Consider the following 22,832-nt stretch of genomic DNA (forward strand, 5'->3'; position numbering starts at 1 on the left):
CTCACACACCCACACTCACAGACACACATTCACAGGCACACAATCACAGACACAGTCTCTCACTTACACACAAACAATCTCACACACACTCTCTCGCACACACACTCACACAGACACTCACACACAGTCACACGCAAACTCTCACACTCACACACACTCACGTACACTCACACACGCACAGTTACACGTGCACACTCAGTCACACTCTCACACTTACTCTCATACACTGTCTTACACACACACTCTCACACACACTCTCACACACACACTCACACACCCTCTCACACACACTCTCTCACAGACACACACTTACAGACACATGCTTAGACATAAACTCTCTCATGCACGCAAACTCACACATGCACACTCAGGCACACACACTCAATTGCACACTCACTCGCACACTCACACACAATCACACACACACTCTCAAACCCACACTCACAGACACACATTCACAGGCACACAATCACTTACACACACTCTCACTCACACACAGTCTCTCTCACACACACTCTCTCTCACACACACTCACTCTCACACACACACACAATCACACTCACACACACCCACACTCACTCACACACACACACTCACACTCACTCACTCGCACACTGACGCACGGACACTCACGCACACTCACACACAAACAATCTCACACACACACTCGCACAGACACACACTCTCTCACAGACATTCTCTCTCACACACACTCACACACACACTCACACACAGTCACACACAAACTCTCACACTCATACACACTCACTCACACACACTCACACACACTCACACACGCACAGTCACACATGCACACTCACTCACACTCTCACACATACTCTCACACACACTCTTACACACACACTCTCACACACACTCTCACACACACACTCACACATCCTCTCACACACACTCTCACACACACTCTCACACACACTCTCTCACAGACACACACTCACAGACACAAGCACAGACATAAGCTCTCTCATGCACGCAAACTCACACATGCACACTCAGGCACACACACTCAATTGCACACTCACTCGCACACTCACACACACTCACACACACACTCTCAAGCCCACACTCACAGACACACATTCACAGGCACACAATCACTTACACACACTCTCACTCACACACAGTCTCTCTCACACACACTCTCTCTCACACACACTCACTCTCACACACACACACACAATCACACTCACACACACTCACACTCACTCACACATACACACTCTCACAATCACTCACTCGCACACTGACGCACGGACACTCACGCACACTCACACACAAACAATCTCACACACACTCTCTCACAGACACACACTCTCTCACAGACACTCTCTCTCACACACACTCACACACACACACAGTCACACACAAACTCTCACACTCACACACACTCGCACACACACACGCACAGTCACACATGCACACTCACTCACACAGACTCTCACACACACTCTTACACACACACTCTCACACACACTCTCACACACACATTCGCACATCCTCTCACACACACTCTCACATACACTCTCACACACAGTCTCTCACAGACACACACTCACAGACACACACTCTCTCACGCACAATCTCTCTCACACACACTCACACAAAGCCACACTCACACACACTCAAACAGACACTCTCACACACAGTCTCTCACACACTCTCACACTCAGACACACTGACACACACACACACACTCACACATGCACACTCACACATGCACAATAATGCACGCACACTCACACACACTCACACTCACAAACTCACACACTCTCACACAGACTCTCACACACACTCTCACGCACACACACTCACAGACACACACACTCACGCAGATGCACTCACGCAGGCACACTCATGCAGGCACACTCACGCAGGCACTGTCACTCATGCATACTCACTCACTTACACACTCACACACTCTCACATCGACTCTCACACCCACTCTCACACCCACTCTCACACCCACTCTCTCACACACACACTCTCTCACAGACACACACTCACAGACACACGTACAGACATAAACTCTCTCAAGCACACAAACTCACACATGCACACTCAGGCATGCAAACTCACTTGCACACTCACTCACACACTCACTCACACGCTCACACACACTCACACACACTCTCACACCCACACTCACAGACACACATTCACAGGCACACAATCACAGACACACACTCTCACTCACACACACTCTCAAACTCACACTCTCACCCACACATTCACACACACACTCACATTCACTCATGCATGCACACTCACACACACTCACACTCACAGTCTCTCACACCAACACTCACAAACACACTCACACACACACTATCTCTCACACACACTCTTACACACACACTCTCACACACTCTCTCACACACCATCTCACACACACTTTCACAAACACTCTCACATGCTCTCTCACAGACAGACACTCACAGAGACACACTCACAGTCACACACCCGCAGAGACACACTCTCAGACACACACTCAAAGACAAACATTCTCTCACACACACTCTCTCACACACACTCTCTCACACACACTCACAAACAGTCACACGCACACTCTCACACACACAAGCACACACACATACATCCACACACACTCATACACGCACTGTCACACATGCCTACTCACTCAGACTCTCACACATACTCTCGCACACACTCTTACACAGACACACTCTCACACACACTCTCACACAAACACTCACACACCCTCTCACACACACTCTCTCACAGACACACACTCACAGACACATGCACAGAAACAAACTCTCTCATGCACGCAAACTCACACATGCAAACTCAGGCATGCACAATCACTTGCACACTCAATCGCACACTCACTCGCACACTCACACACACACACACACACACTCACAGACACACATTCACAGGCACACAATCACAGACACACTCTCTCACTCACACACAGTCTCTCTCACACACAGTCTCTCTCACACATACTCACACACACAGTCACACACAAACTCTCACACTCACACACACTCACACACACACTCACACACACTCACAGTCACACATGCACACTCACTCACACTCTCACACATACTCTCATACACACTCTTACACACACACTCTCACACACACTCTCACACACACACTCACACATCCTCTCACACACACTCTCACACAAACTCTCACACACACTCTCTCACAGACACACACTCACAGACACAAGCACAGACATAAACTCTCTCATGCACGCAAACTCACACATGCACACTCAGGCACACACACTCAATTGCACACTCACTCGCACACTCACACACACTCACACACACACTCTCAAACCCACACTCACAGACACACATTCACAGGCACACAATCACTTACACACACTCTCACTCACACACAGTCTCTCTCACACACACTCTCTCTCACACACACTCACTCTCACACACACACACAATCACACTCACACTCACTCACACACACACACTCACACTCACTCACTTGCACACTGACGCACGGACACTCACGCACACTCACACACAAACAATCTCACACACACTCTCTCACAGACACACACTCTCTCACAGACATTCTCTCTCACACACACTCACACACACACTCACACACAGTCACACACAAACTCTCACACTCATACACACACACACACACTCACACAGAATCACACACGCACAGTCACACATGCACACTCACTCACACATACTCTCACATGCAATCTTACACTCACACTCTCTCACAGACACACAGTCACAGACACAAGCACAGACATAAGCTCTCTCATGCACGCAAACTCACACATGCACACTCAGGCACACACACTCAATTGCACACTCACTCGCACACTCACACACACTCACACACACACTCTCAAACCCACACTCACAGACACACATTCACAGGCACACAATCACTTACACACACTCTCACTCACACACAGTCTCTCTCACACACACTCTCTCTCACACACACTCACTCTCACACACACACACAATCACACTCACACTCACTCACACACACACACTCACACTCACTCACTCGCACACTGACGCACGGACACTCACGCACACTCACACACAAACAATCTCACAGGCACTCTCTCACAGACACACACTCTCTCACAGACATTCTCTCACACACACTCACACACAGTCACACACAAACTCTCACACTCATACACACACACACACTCTCACACACAATCACACACGCACAGTCACACATGCACACTCACTCACACACTCACACATACTCTCACACACACTCTTACACTCACACTCTCTCACAGACACACACTCACGACACAAGCACAGACAAAAGCTCTCTCATGCACGCAAACTCACACATGCACACTCAGGCATGCAAACTCACTTGCACACTCACTCACACACTCACTCACACGCTCACACACACTCACACACACTCTCACACCCACACTCACAGACACACATTCACAGGCACACAATCACAGACACACACTCTCACTCACACACACTCTCAAACTCACACTCTCACCCACACATTCACACACACACTCACATTCACTCATGCATGCACACTCACACACACTCACACTCACAGTCTCTCACACCAACACTCACAAACACACTCACACACACACTATCTCTCACACACACTCTTACACACACACTCTCACACACTCTCTCACACACCATCTCACACACACTTTCACAAACACTCTCACATGCTCTCTCACAGACAGACACTCACAGAGACACACTCACAGTCACACACCCGCAGAGACACACTCTCAGACACACACTCAAAGACAAACATTCTCTCACACACACTCTCTCACACACACTCTCTCACACACACTCACAAACAGTCACACGCACACTCTCACACACACAAGCACACACACATACATCCACACACACTCACACACGCACAGTCACACATGCACACTCACTCACACTCTCACACATACTCTCACACACACTCTTACACAGACACACTCTCACACACACTCTCACACAAACACTCACACACCCTCTCACACACACTCTCTCACAGACACACACTCACAGACACATGCACAGAAACAAACTCTCTCATGCACGCAAACTCACACATGCAAACTCAGGCATGCACAATCACTTGCACACTCAATCGCACACTCACTCGCACACTCACACACACTCACACACACACTCACAGACACACATTCACAGGCACACAATCACAGACACACTCTCTCACTCACACACAGTCTCTCTCACACACAGTCTCTCTCACACATACTCACACACACAGTCACACACAAACTCTCACACTCACACACACTCACACACACACTCACACACACTCACAGTCACTCATGCACACTCACTCACACTCTCACACATACTCTCATACACACTCTTACACACACACTCTCACACACACTCTCACACACACACTCACACATCCTCTCACACACACTCTCACACAAACTCTCACACACACTCTCTCACAGACACACACTCACAGACACAAGCACAGACATAAACTCTCTCATGCACGCAAACTCACACATGCACACTCAGGCACACACACTCAATTGCACACTCACTCGCACACTCACACACACTCACACACACACTCTCAAACCCACACTCACAGACACACATTCACAGGCACACAATCACTTACACACACTCTCACTCACACACAGTCTCTCTCACACACACTCTCTCTCACACACACTCACTCTCACACACACACACAATCACACTCACACTCACTCACACACACACACTCACACTCACTCACTTGCACACTGACGCACGGACACTCACGCACACTCACACACAAACAATCTCACACACACTCTCTCACAGACACACACTCTCTCACAGACATTCTCTCTCACACACACTCACACACACACTCACACACAGTCACACACAAACTCTCACACTCATACACACACACACACACTCACACACAATCACACACGCACAGTCACACATGCACACTCACTCACACATACTCTCACATGCAATCTTACACTCACACTCTCTCACAGACACACAGTCACAGACACAAGCACAGACATAAGCTCTCTCATGCACGCAAACTCACACATGCACACTCAGGCACACACACTCAATTGCACACTCACTCGCACACTCACACACACTCACACACACACTCTCAAACCCACACTCACAGACACACATTCACAGGCACACAATCACTTACACACACTCTCACTCACACACAGTCTCTCTCACACACACTCTCTCTCACACACACTCACTCTCACACACACGCACAATCACACTCACACTCACTCACACACACACACTCACACTCACTCACTCGCACACTGACGCACGGACACTCACGCACACTCACACACAAACAATCTCACAGGCACTCTCTCACAGACACACACTCTCTCACAGACATTCTCTCTCACACACACTCACACACAGTCACACACAAACTCTCACACTCATACACACACACACACTCTCACACACAATCACACACGCACAGTCACACATGCACACTCACTCACACACTCACACATACTCTCACACACACTCTTACACTCACACTCTCTCACAGACACACACTCACGACACAAGCACAGACAAAAGCTCTCTCATGCACGCAAACTCACACATGCACACTCAGGCACACACACTCAATTGCACACTCACTCACACACTCACTCACACGCTCACACACACTCACACACACTCTCACACCTACACTCACAGACACACATTCACAGGCACACAATCACAGACACACACTCTCACTCACACACACTCTCAAACTCACACTCTCACCCACACATTCACACACACACTCACATTCACTCATGCATGCACACTCACACACACTCACACTCACAGTCTCTCACACCAACACTCACAAACACACTCACACACACACTATCTCTCACACACACTCTTACACACACACTCTCACACACTCTCTCACACACCATCTCACACACACTTTCACAAACACTCTCACATGATCTCTCACAGACAGACACTCACAGAGACACACTCACAGTCACACACCCGCAGAGACACACTCTCAGACACACACTCAAAGACAAACATTCTCTCACACACACTCTCTCACACACTCTCTCTCACACACACTCACAAACAGTCACACGCACACTCTCACACACACAAGCACACACACATACATCCACACACACTCACACACGCACAGTCACACATGCACACTCACTCACACTCTCACACATACTCTCACACACACTCTTACACAGACACACTCTCACACACACTCTCACACAAACACTCACACACCCTCTCACACACACTCTCTCACAGACACACACTCACAGACACATGCACAGAAACAAACTCTCTCATGCACGCAAACTCACACATGCAAACTCAGGCATGCACAATCACTTGCACACTCAATCGCACACTCACTCGCACACTCACACACACTCACACACACACTCACAGACACACATTCACAGGCACACAATCACAGACACACTCTCTCACTCACACACAGTCTCTCTCACACACAGTCTCTCTCACACATACTCACACACACAGTCACACACAAACTCTCACACTCACACACACTCACACACACACTCACACACACTCACAGTCACTCATGCACACTCACTCACACTCTCACACATACTCTCATACACACTCTTACACACACACTCTCACACACACTCTCACACACACACTCACACATCCTCTCACACACACTCTCACACAAACTCTCACACACACTCTCTCACAGACACACACTCACAGACACAAGCACAGACATAAACTCTCTCATGCACGCAAACTCACACATGCACACTCAGGCACACACACTCAATTGCACACTCACTCGCACACTCACACACACTCACACACACACTCTCAAACCCACACTCACAGACACACATTCACAGGCACACAATCACTTACACACACTCTCACTCACACACAGTCTCTCTCACACACACTCTCTCTCACACACACTCACTCTCACACACACACACAATCACACTCACACTCACTCACACACACACACTCACACTCACTCACTTGCACACTGACGCACGGACACTCACGCACACTCACACACAAACAATCTCACACACACTCTCTCACAGACACACACTCTCTCACAGACATTCTCTCTCACACACACTCACACACACACTCACACACAGTCACACACAAACTCTCACACTCATACACACACACACACACTCACACACAATCACACACGCACAGTCACACATGCACACTCACTCACACATACTCTCACATGCAATCTTACACTCACACTCTCTCACAGACACACAGTCACAGACACAAGCACAGACATAAGCTCTCTCATGCACGCAAACTCACACATGCAGACTCAGGCACACACACTCAATTGCACACTCACTCGCACACTCACACACACTCACACACACACTCTCAAACCCACACTCACAGACACACATTCACAGGCACACAATCACTTACACACACTCTCACTCACACACAGTCTCTCTCACACACACTCTCTCTCACACACACTCACTCTCACACACACGCACAATCACACTCACACTCACTCACACACACACACTCACACTCACTCACTCGCACACTGACGCACGGACACTCACGCACACTCACACACAAACAATCTCACAGGCACTCTCTCACAGACACACACTCTCTCACAGACATTCTCTCTCACACACACTCACACACAGTCACACACAAACTCTCACACTCATACACACACACACACTCTCACACACAATCACACACGCACAGTCAAACATGCACACTCACTCACACACTCACACATACTCTCACACACACTCTTACACTCACACTCTCTCACAGACACACACTCACGACACAAGCACAGACAAAAGCTCTCTCATGCACGCAAACTCACACATGCACACTCAGGCACACACACTCAATTGCACACTCACTCGCACACTCACACACACTCACACACACACTCTCAAACCCACACTCACAGACACACATTCACAGGCACACAATCACTTACACACACTCTCACTCACACACAGTCTCTCTCACGCACACTCTCTCTCACACACACTCACTCTCACACACACACACAATCACACTCACACACACTCACACTCACTCACACACACACACTCTCACACTCACTCACTCGCACACTGACGCACGGACACTCACGCACACTCACACACAAACAATCTCACACACACTCTCTCACAGACACACACTCTCTCACAGACACTCTCTCTCGCACACACTCACACTCACACACAGTCACACATAAACTCTCACACTCACACACACTCACACACGCACAGTCACACATGCACACTCACTCACACTGACACAGACTCTCACACACACTCTTACACACACAATCTCACACACTCTCTCACACACACACTCACATATCCTCTCACACACACTCTCACATACACTCTCACACACAGTCTCTCACAGACACACACTCACAGACACACACTCTCTCACGCACAATCTCTCTCACACACACTCACACAAAGCCACGCTCACACACACTCCAACAGACACTCTCACACACAGTCTCTGACACACTCTCACACTCAGACAAACTCACACACACACACACACACTCACACATGCACACTCACACATGCACAATAATGCACGCACACTCACACACACTCACCCTCACACACTCACACAGACTCTCACACACACTCTCACGCACACACACTCACAGACACACACACTCACGCAGGCGCACTCATGCAGGCACACTCATGCAGGCACACTCACGCAGGCACTGTCACTCATGCATACTCACTCACTTACACACTCACACACTCTCACATCGACTCTCACACCCACTCTCACATCCACTCTCACACACACACACTCTCTCACAGACACACACTCACAGACACACGCACAGACATAAACTATCTCATGCACACAAACTCACACATGCACACTCAGGCATGCAAACTCACTTGCACACTCACTCGCACACTCACTCACGCTCACACACACTCACACACACACTCTCACACCCACACTCACAGACACACATTCACAGGCACACAATCACAGACACACATTCTCACTCACACACACTCGCAAACTCACACTCACACCCACACATTCACACACACACACTCACATTAACTCACGCACGCACACTCACACACACTCACACACACTCACACTCACAGTCTCTCACACCAACACTCACAAACACACACTCACACACACACACTCTCTCTCACACACACTCTTACACACACACTCTCACACACAATCTCACACACACTCTCACAAACACTCTCACACGCTCTCTCACAGACAGACACTCACAGAGACACACTCACAGTCACACACCCGCAGAGACACACTCTCAGACACACACTCACGGACACACACTCTCTCACACACAGTCTCTCACACACACTCACACACAGTCACACACACACTCTCACACTCACAAGCACACACACACACATCCACACACACTCACACACGCACAGTCACACATGCACACTCACTCACACTCTCACACATACTCTCACACACACTCTTACACAGACACACTCTCACACACACTCTCACACAAACACTCACACACCCTCTCACACACACTCTCTCACAGACACACACTCACAGGCACATGCACAGAAACAAACTCTCTCATGCACGCAAACTCACACATGCAAACTCAGGCACGCACAATCACTTGCACACTCAATCGCACACTCACTCGCACACTCACACACTCACACACACACTCTCTCACACACACTCTCTCACACACACTCACACACAGTCACACACGCACTCTCACACTCACAAGCACACACACACACATCCACACACACTCACACACGCACAGTCACACATGCACACTCACTCACACTCTCACACATACTCTCACACACACTCTTACACAGACACACTCTCACACACACTCTCACACAAACACTCACACACCCTCTCACACACACTCTCTCACAGACACACACTCACAGACACATGCACAGAAACAAACTCTCTCATGCATGCAAACTCACACATGCAAACGCAGGCACGCACAATCACTTGCACACTCAATTGCACACTCACTCGCACACTCACACACACTCACACACACACTCACACACCCACACTCACAGACACACATTCACAGGCACACAATCACAGACACAGTCTCTCACTTACACACAAACAATCTCACACACACTCTCTCTCACACACACTCACACACACACTCACACACAGTCACGCACAAACTCTCACACTCACACACACTCACACACACACTCACATACACTCACACACGCACAGTCACACGTGCACACTCAGTCACACTCTCACACTTACTCTCATACACTCTCTTACACACACACTCTCACACACACTCTCACACACACACTCACACACCCTCTCACACACACTCTCTCACAGACACACACTCACAGACACATGCTGAGACATAAACTCTCTCATGCACGCAAACTCACACATGCACACTCAGGCACACACACTCAATTGCACACTCACTCGCACACTCACACACAATCACACACACACTCTCAAACCCACACTCACAGACACACATTCACAGGCACACAATCACTTACACACACTCTCACTCACACACAGTCTCTCTCACACACACTCTCTCTCACACACACTCACTCTCACACACACACACTCACACTCACTCACTCGCACACTGATGCACGGACACTCACGCACACTCACACACAATCAATCTCACACACACACTCGCACAGACACACACTCTCTCACAGACATTCTCTCTCACACACACTCACACACACACTCACACACAGTCACACACAAACTCTCACACTCATACACACTCACACACACACTCACACACACTCACACACGCACAGTCACAAATGCACACTCACTCACACTCTCACGCATACTCTCACACACACTCTTACACACACACTCTCACACACACTCTCACACACACACTCACACATCCTCTCACACACACTCTCACACACACTCTCTCACAGACACACACTCACAGACACAAGCACAGACATAAGCTCTCTCATGCATGCAAACTCACACATGCACACTCAGGCACACACACTCAATTGCACACTCACTCGCACACTCACACACACTCACACACACACTCTCAAACCCACACTCACAGACACACATTCACAGGCACACAATCACTTACACACACTCTCACTCACACACAGTCTCTCTTACACACACTCTCTCTCACACACACTCACTCTCACACACACACACACAATCACACTCACACACACTCACACTCACTCACACATACACAATCTCACACTCACTCACTCGCACACTGATGCACGGACACTCACGCACACTCACACACAAACAATCTCACACACACTCTCTCACAGACACACACTCTCTCACAGACACTCTCTCTCACACACACTCACACATACACACAGTCACACACAAACTCTCACACTCACACTCACACACACTCACACCCGCACAGTCACACATGCACACTCACTCACACTGACACAGACTCTCACACACACTCTTACACACACAATCTCACACACTCTCTCACACACACACTCACATATCCTCTCACACACACTCTCACATACACTCTCACACACAGTCTCTCACAGACACACACTCACAGACACACACTCTCTCACGCACAATCTCTCTCACACACACTCACACAAAGCCACGCTCACACACACTCTAACAGACACTCTCACACACAGTCTCTGACACACTCTCACACTCAGACAAACTCACACACACACACGCACACTCACACATGCACAATAATGCACGCACACTCACACACACTCACCCTCACACACTCACACAGACTCTCACACACACTCTCACGCACACACACTCACAGACACACACACTCACGCAGGCGCACTCATGCAGGCACACTCATGCAGGCACACTCACGCAGGCACTGTCACTCATGCATACTCACTCACTTACACACTCACACACTCTCACATCGACTCTCACACCCACTCTCACATCCACTCTCACACACACACACTCTCTCACAGACACACACTCACAGACACACGCACAGACATAAACTATCTCATGCACACAAACTCACACATGCACACTCAGGCATGCAAACTCACTTGCACACTCACTCGCACACTCACTCACACGCTCACACACACTCACACACACACTCTCACACCCACACTCACAGACACACATTCACAGGCACACAATCACAGACACACATTCTCACTCACACACACTCGCAAACTCACACTCACACCCACACATTCACACACACACACTCACGTTAACTCACGCACGCACACTCACACACACTCACACACACTCACACTCACAGTCTCTCACACCAACACTCACAAACACACACTCACACACACACACTCTCTCTCACACACACTCTTACACACACACTCTCACACACAATCTCACACACACTCTCACAAACACTCTCACACGCTCTCTCACAGACAGACACTCACAGAGACACACTCACAGTCACACACCCACAGAGACACACACTCACGGACACACACTCTCTCACTCGCAGTCTCTCACACACACTCACACACAGTCACACACACACTCTCACACTCACAAGCACACACACACACATCCACACACACCCACACACGCACAGTCACACATGCACACTCACTCACACTCTCACACATACTCTCACACACACTCTTACACAGACACACTCTCACACACACTCTCACACAAACACTCACACACCCTCTCACACACACTCTCTCACAGACACACACTCACAGGCACATGCACAGAAACAAACTCTCTCATGCACGCAAACTCACACATGCAAACTCAGGCACGCACAATCACTTGCACACTCAATCGCACACTCACTCGCACACTCACACACTCACACACACACTCTCTCACACACACTCACACACAGTCACACACACACTCTCACACTCACAAGCACACACACACACACATCCACACACACTCACACACGCACAGTCACACATGCACACTCACTCACACTCTCACACATACTCTCACACACACTCTTACACAGACACACTCTCACACACACTCTCACACAAACACTCACACACCCTCTCACACACACTCTCTCACAGACACACACTCACAGACACATGCACAGAAACAAACTCTCTCATGCATGCAAACTCACACATGCAAACGCAGGCACGCGCAATCACTTGCACACTCAATTGCACACTCACTCGCACACTCACACACACTCACACACACACTCACACACCCACACTCACAGACACACATTCACAGGCACACAATCACAGACACAGTCTCTCACTTACACACAAACAATCTCACACACACTCTCTCTCACACACACTCACACACACACTCACACACAGTCACACACAAACTCTCACACTCACACACACTCACACACACACTCACATACACTCACACACGCACAGTCACACGTGCACACTCAGTCACACTCTCACACTTACTCTCATACACTCTCTTACACACACACTCTCACACACACACTCACACACCCTCTCACACACACTCTCTCACAGACACACACTCACAGACACATGCTTAGACATAAACTCTCTCATGCACGCAAACTCACACATGCACACTCAGGCACACACACTCAATTGCACACTCACTCGCACACTCACACACAATCACACACACACTCTCAAACCCACATTCACAGACACACATTCACAGGCACACAATCACTTACACACACTCTCACTCACACACAGTCTCTCTCACACACACTCTCTCTCACACACACTCACTCTCCGCACACACACACTCACACTCACTCGCACACTGATGCACGGACACTCACGCACACTCACACACAAACAATCTCACACACACACTCGCACAGACACACACTCTCTCACAGACATTCTCTCTCACACACACTCACACACACACTCACACACAGTCACACACAAACTCTCACACTCATACACACTCACACACACACTCACACACACTCACACACGCACAGTCACAAATGCACACTCACTCAAACTCTCACGCATACTCTCACACACACTCTTACACACACACTCTCACACACACTCTCACACACACACTCACACATCCTCTCACACACACTCTCACACACACTCTCACACACACTCTCTCACAGACACACACTCACAGACACAAGCACAGACATAAGCTCTCTCATGCATGCAAACTCACACATGCACACTCAGGCACACACACTCAATTGCACACTCACTCGCACACTCACACACACTCACACACACACTCTCAAACCCACACTCACAGACACACATTCACAGGCACACAATCACTTACACACACTCTCACTCACACACAGTCTCTCTCACACACACACTCACTCTCACACACACACACACAATCACACTCACACACACTCACACTCACTCACACATACACAATCTCACACTCACTCACTCGCACACTGACGCACGGACACTCACGCACACTCACACACAAACAATCTCACACACACTCACAGACACACACTCTCTCACAGACACTCTCTCTCACACACACTCACACATACACACAGTCACACACAAACTCTCACACTCACACTCACACACACTCACACACGCACAGTCACACATGCACACTCACTCACACTGACACAGACTCTCACACACACTCTTACACACATAATCTCACACACTCTCTCACACACACACTCACATATCCTCTCACACACACTCTCACATACACTCTCACACACAGTCTCTCACAGACACACACTCACAGACACACACTCTCTCACGCACAATCTCTCTCACACACAATCACACAAAGCCACGCTCACACACACTCCAACAGACACTCTCACACACAGTCTCTGACACACTCTCACACTCAGACAAACTCACACACACACACGCACACTCACACATGCACACTCACACATGCACAATAATGCACGCACACTTACACACACTCACCCTCACACACTCACACAGACTCTCACACACACTCTCACGCACACACACTCACAGACACACACACTCACGCAGGCGCACTCATGCAGGCACACTCATGCAGGCACACTCACGCAGGCACTGTCACTCATGCATACTCACTCACTTACACACTCACACACTCTCACACCCACTCTCACATCCACTCTCACACACACACACTCTCTCACAGACACACACTCACAGACACACGCACAGACATAAACTATCTCATGCACACAAACTCACACATGCACACTCAGGCATGCAAACTCACTTGCACACTCACTCGCACACTCACTCACACGCTCACACACACTCACACACACACTCTCACACCCACACTCACAGACACACATTCACAGGCACACAATCACAGACACACATTCTCACTCACACACACTCGCAAACTCACACTCACACCCACACATTCACACACACACACTCACATTAACTCACGCACGCACACTCACACACACTCACACACACTCACACTCACAGTCTCTCACACCAACACTCACAAACACACACTCACACACACACACTCTCTCTCACACACACTCTTACACACACACTCTCACACACAATCTCACACACACTCTCACAAACACTCTCACACGCTCTCTCACAGACAGACACTCACAGAGACACACTCACAGTCACACACCCGCAGAGACACACTCTCAGACACACACTCACGGACACACACTCTCTCACACACAGTCTCTCACACACACTCACACATAGTCACACACACACTCTCAGACTCACAAGCACACACACACACATCCACACACACTCACACACGCACAGTCACACATGCACACTCACTCACACTTTCACTCATACTCTCACACACACTCTTACACAGACACACTCTCACACACACTCTCACACAAACACTCACACACCCTCTCACACACACTCTCTCACAGACACACACTCACAGACACATGCACAGAAACAAACTCTCTCATGCACGCAAACTCACACATGCAAACTCAGGCACGCACAATCACTTGCACACTCAATTGCACACTCACTCGCACACTCACACACTCACACACACACTCTCTCACACACACTCTCTCACACACACTCACACACAGTCACACACACACTCTCACACTCACAAGCACACACACACACATCCACACACACTCACAAACGCACAGTCACACATGCACACTCACTCACACTCTCACACATACTCTCACACACACTCTTACACAGACACACTCTCACACACACTCTCACACAAACACTCACACACCCTCTCACACACACTCTCTCACAGACACACACTCACAGACACATGCACAGAAACAAACTCTCTCATGCATGCAAACTCACACATGCAAACGCAGGCACGCACAATCACTTGCACACTCAATTGCACACTCACTCGCACACTCACACACACTCACACACACACTCACACACCCACACTCACAGACACACATTCACAGGCACACAATCACAGACACAGTCTCTCACTTACACACAAACAATCTCACACACACTCTCTCTCACACACACTCACACACACACTCACACACAGTCACACACAAACTCTCACACTCACACACACTCACACACACACTCACATACACTCACACACGCACAGTCACACGTGCACACTCAGTCACACTCTCAAACACACTCCCTCACAGACACACACTCACAGACACACACTCTCTCACGCACACTCTCACGCATGCACACTTACGCATGAACACTCACTCACACACCCTCATACACACTCAGACTCACACACAGACACTCTGACAAATACTCTCACACACACTCTCACTCACACTCTCACACATACTCTCACAGACACTCTCACAGACACACTCACAGACACACACTCGCAGACATACACTCTCTCTCACACACACACTCTCTCTCACACACACTCTCTCTCTCATACACACTCTCACAGACACTCATAAACATACTCTCACACACACACTCACACACACTCTCACAAACACACTCAGACTCACACATACACACACATACTCACACACTTACACTCACACACACACTCTCTCTCACACACAATCTTACACACACACTCTCACACACACTCTCACACAACCTCTCACAAACACTCACACACACTCTCACACATACTCTCACATACACTGTCACACACACTCTCTCCCACACACACACTCACAAACACTCACTCACACACACACTCTCTCTCACACACACTCTTACACACACACTCTCACACACACTCTCACACACTCTCTCACTGTCACACTCTCACAAACACACACTCTCTCCCACATTCTCTCACACACTCCCTCACAGACACACACTCACAGACACACACTCTATCATGCATACTCTTCACGCATGCACACTTATGCATGAACACTCACTCACACACCCTCATACACACTCAGACTCACACACAGACACTCTCACAAACATTCTCACACACACTCACACACACTCTCACACATAATCTCACAGACACTCTCACAGACACACTCACAGACACACACTCGCAGACACACACTGTCTCTCACACACACTCTCTCACACACACACTCTCTCTCATACACACTCTCACACACACTCATAAACACACTCTCACACACACACTCACACACACTCTCACATACACTCTCACATTCACACACTCACACTCTCACATACACACACTCACTCACACACTCACACTCACACACACACTCTCTCTCACACACAATCTTACACACACACTCTCACACACACTCTCTCTCACACACACTCACACACACTCTCTCCCACACACACACTCACACACACTCACTCACACACTCACACTCACACTCACACACTCACTCACACTCACACACACACACGCACACACTCTCACACACTCTCTCACAGACACACACTCACAGGCACACACTCTCAGACACACACTCACGGACACACACTCTCTCATACACACTCTCTCACACACACACACTCACGCACGCACACACAAGCAGACACACTTATGCACGCACACTAATGCACGCACACTCATGCACGCATCCTCATTTGCACACTCACACACACACAAACACTCACACACATACACACACTCAGAGACAATCTCACACGTACTCTTACACACACTCACTCACAGACACAAACTCTCAGACACACAATCTCTCTCTCACACACACACACGCACTCACACACCCACACACTCACAAACACACACTCACACTCAAAAACTCTCACACACACTCTCACAAAAACACTCATGCACTCTCTCACACACACACACACTAACACTCACACACACACACTCACACACTCACACTCACACACTCGCACTCACACACACACACACACTCTCACACACTCACACACACTCAAACACACTCTAACACACACTCACACACACTCACAATCACACACACACACTCACTCACACACTCACGCACGCACCCTCATGCACGCACTCTCACACATACTCGCACACACTCTCACACACACTCACTCACAGACACACACTCTCACTCACACACTCTCTCTCTCACACACACACACTCACACAAGCACACACTCACACACACACTCTCTCTCTCACACACACTCTTACACACACACTCTCACACACCCTCTCACACACACTCTCACAAACACTCTCACACACTGTCTCAAAGACACACACTCAGACACACAATCACAGTCACACACTCACAGACACACACTCTCAGACACACACTCTCAGACACACACTCACACACACTCTCTCACAGACACACAAACACAGACACACACTCTCTCACGCACACTCTCTCACGCATGCACACTTAAGCATGAACACTCACGCACACACCCTCATGCACACTCAGACTCACACACAGACACTCTCACAAACACTCTCACACACACTCACACACTCATACACACACTCTCACACACACACTCACACACACTCTCACAAACACTCTCACATTCACACACTCACACTCTCACATACACACACTCACTCACACACTCACACTCACACACACACTCTCTCTCACACACAATCTTACACACACACTCTCACACACACTCTCACACACACTCTCTCTCACACACACTCACACACACTCTCTCCCACACACACACTCACACACAAACACTCACTCACACACTCACACTCACACTCACACACTCACTCACACTCACACACACACACTCTCACACACACTCTCACACACCCTCTCACAAACACTCTCACTCACACTCTCACACATACTCTCACACACACTCACACACACACTAACACTAACACACACACACTCACACACACTTGCACACACACCATCACATTCACTCACTCACACACACACACTCACTCACTCACACACTCACACATGCACACGCACACATGCACAATAACGCACGCACACTCACACACACTCACACTCACACACTCACACACTCTCACACAGACTCTGACACACACTCACACACACACACTCACAGACACACACTCACGCAGGTGCACTCACGCAGGCACACTCATGCAGGCACACTCACACAGGCACAATCACTCATGCACACTCACTCAATCACACACTCACACACTCTCACATCGAATCTCACACCCACTCTCACACCCACTCTCACACCCACTCTCACACCCACTCTCACACCCACTCTCACACACACACTCTCTCTCACAGACACACACTCAGAGACACATGCACAGACACAAACTCTCTCATGCACTCAAACTCACACATGCACACTCAGGCACGCACACTCACTCGCACACTCACACACATTCACACTCACAGTCTCTCACACCAACACTCACAGTCACACACGCTCTCTCTCTCACACACTCTCTCTCACACACTGTCTCTCACATACACTCACATACACACACACTCACAAACACACACTCACACACACACTCTCTCACACACACAATCTTACACACACACTCTTACACACACTCTCACAAACCCTCTCACACATACTCTCACAAACACTCTCACACACTCTCACACACACACTCACAGTCACACACTCTCTAACACACAATCTCTCACACACAAACATTCACGCACGCACACTCACACGTGCACACTTATGCAAGCACACTCATGAACACACAGTCATGCACGTATGCTCACTCACACACTCACACACATGCACACACACTGACACACACTCACACACACTCTCTCACAGACACTCTCTCACAGACACAGACTCACAGACACAATCTCGCTCACACACTCTCTCTCACACACACTCTCTCTCACACATACTCTCACTCACACACACTCTCACTCATGCACCCTCTTTCTCACACACACTCACTCAAACACACTCACACACGCACACTCACACTAACACACACACACTCACACACACACCATCACACTCACTCACACACGCACACTCACTCACTCGCACACTCACACATGCACACTCACACATGCACAATAACGCACGCACACTCACACACACTCACACTCACACACTCAGACACTCTCACACATACCCTCACACACACACACACTCACAGACACACACACTCACGCAGGTTCATACACGCAGGCATATTCATTCAGGCACACTCACGCAGGCACACTCACTCATGCACACTCGCTCACTCGCACACTCACACACTCTCACACACACACACACACTCACAGACACACATTCACAGGCACACAATCACAGACACACATTCTCACTCACACACAGTCTCTCTCACACACACTCTCTCACACACACACTCGCACACTCACAATCACATTCACACCCACTCACTCACACACACACACTCACACTCTCTCACGCAAGCACACTCACACACATTCACACACACTCACACACTCACACAATCACAGACTCTCACACCAAAACTCACATACACACACACACTCACAAACAGACACTCACACACACACTCTCTCTCACACACACTCTTACACACACACTCTCACTCATGCACACTCTTTCTCACACACACTCACTCAAACACACTCACACACGCACACTCACACTAACACACACACACTCACACACACACCATCACAATCACTCACACACGCACACTCACTCACTCGCACACTCACACATGGACAATAACGCACACACACTCACACACACTCACACTCACACACTCAGACACTCTCACACATACTCTCACACACACACACTCACAGACACACACTCACGCAGGTGCATACACGCAGGCACACTCATTCAGGCACACTCACGCAGGCACACTCACTCATGCACACTCACTCACTCGCACACTCACACACTCTCACATCGACTCTCACACCCACTCTCACACCCACTCTCACACCCACTCTCACACACACACACTCTCTCACAGACACACACTCAGAGACACATGCACAGATATAAACTCTCTCATGCACACAAGCTCACACATGCACACTCAGGCACGCACACTCACTCCCACACTCACTCGCACACTCACACACACTCACACACACACACACTCACAGACACACATTCACAGGCACACAATCACAGACACACACTCTCACTCACACACAGTCTCTCTCACACACACTCTCTCACACACACTCGCACACTCACAATCACATTCACACCCACACACTCACACACACACACTCACACTCTCTCACGCAAGCACACACACACACTCACACACACTCTCACACACTCACACTCACAGACTCTCACACCAACACTCACATACACACACACTCACAAACACACACTCACACACACACTCTCTCTCACACACACTCTTACACACACACTCTCACAC

The sequence above is a fragment of the Carcharodon carcharias genome, chromosome 22 (assembly GCF_017639515.1).
Source record: "Carcharodon carcharias isolate sCarCar2 chromosome 22, sCarCar2.pri, whole genome shotgun sequence".
NCBI lineage: Eukaryota > Metazoa > Chordata > Chondrichthyes > Lamniformes > Lamnidae > Carcharodon > Carcharodon carcharias.